The sequence below is a fragment of the Cololabis saira genome, chromosome 6, assembly GCF_033807715.1.
Source record: "Cololabis saira isolate AMF1-May2022 chromosome 6, fColSai1.1, whole genome shotgun sequence".
Classification (NCBI taxonomy): Eukaryota; Metazoa; Chordata; class Actinopteri; order Beloniformes; family Belonidae; genus Cololabis; species Cololabis saira.
This window is the reverse complement of record NC_084592.1, coordinates 44,606,648-44,608,160: the sequence shown is the minus strand read 5'-3', so window position 1 is coordinate 44,608,160 and position 1,513 is coordinate 44,606,648.

The following is a 1,513-nucleotide window of genomic DNA, read 5'->3' as shown; positions in this document are numbered from 1 at the left end:
ATCTTTTCTAAAAATGGCTTAATGACGGCTGTTTTTAGGCCAGAAACCTGGAAGCAGAGACGTCTTTATTAAGGTCTAGACCAGGGGTCGGCAACCCAAAATGTTGAAAGAGTCATATTGGACCAAAAACACAAAAAACTAATATGTCTGGAGCCGCAAAAAATGAAAAGTCTTGTATAAGCCTTAGCCTAAGGTAACACATGCTGCATGTATCTATATTAGCTATAACTGTGTCCTCGGCTGCAAATGTAGCTGCTAATGTCTTTCCACATCTCTTTTTGTTACGCAAATCTATGGAAGAGTATTAGGGCCTGGCAGGAGAAAAATAAAAATAATATTTTAGCGGAGGAAGATTTTTTTTTTATTATGCACTTTGAGAAAAAAGACAAAATGTCGAGAAAAAAGTCGAAATGTCGAGAAAAAAGTCGAAATGTCAAGAAAAAAGTCGAAATGTCTAGCAAAAAGTCGAAATGTTGAGAAAAAGGTCGAAAAGTCGAGCAAAAAGTCAAAATTTCATGAAAAAAGTTGAAATGTTGAGAAAAAAGTCGAAATGTTGAGAAAAAGTCGAAATGTCGTGTAAAAAGCCAAAATGTTGAGAAAAAAGTCGAAATGTCTAGCAAAAAGTCGAAATGTTGAGAAAAAGGTCGAAAAGTCGAGCAAAAAGTCAAAATTTCATGAAAAAAGTTGAAATGTTGAGAAAAAAGTTGAAATGTCGAGATTAAAAAAGAAAGGAAAAAGGAAGAAAAAAAGAGAAAAAAGGAAAAAAAGAAGAAAAAAAAGAAAAAAAGGAAAAAAGAAAAAAAAGAAGAAAAAAAGAAAAAAGAAAAAAATAGAAAAAAAGGAAAAAAAGAAAAAAAGAAGAAAAAAAGGAAAAAAAAAGAAGGAAAAAAGGAGAAAAAAAAGGTCAAACATTTTTGAAAAAGCTCCAGGGAGCCACTAAGGCGGCGCTAAAGAGCGGGTTGCCGACCCCCGGTCTAGAAGATCTGGACATACGATGTTCAACACTTTTAAAAAACCCTGTTGGCAGATTATCAAGGCAGCAGGAGGTGGAGTTCAGGTGGTTTATGATGTTGTCCAGGTTCTTATGAGTACTCGGATACTTGGTACTTGTTTGGATACAAGTTCAGGGTGCACGGATTCGGGGGGGGTTTGTTGAAGTCGGTACGACTGGACTGGAGAATCTGCAGTAACACGTGTTTATTACAGACAGAACAACACAGACAGGCTTCAGACTCTCAAACATTTAACCAAACAGGATTCATGTCTTCTACAGAAAACAGCACATGCTGGGTTTCTTTGACAGCTATAAATATATACACATACATCTTTAATTTTACTTGCCAAAGCAAGCTTTTATTTTTACTTTTTAAACCTGGAGAACTTTAGCCAGCCAGATTAGTACGACCTCTTAATCTTAGACGCTACAATGTAAAGCCTTTTTAATGACTTCAAAACATTGTCAGTTATATTTGTGGTTTTTTAGAGTTAATAATTCATGTAATAAAGCGAATTA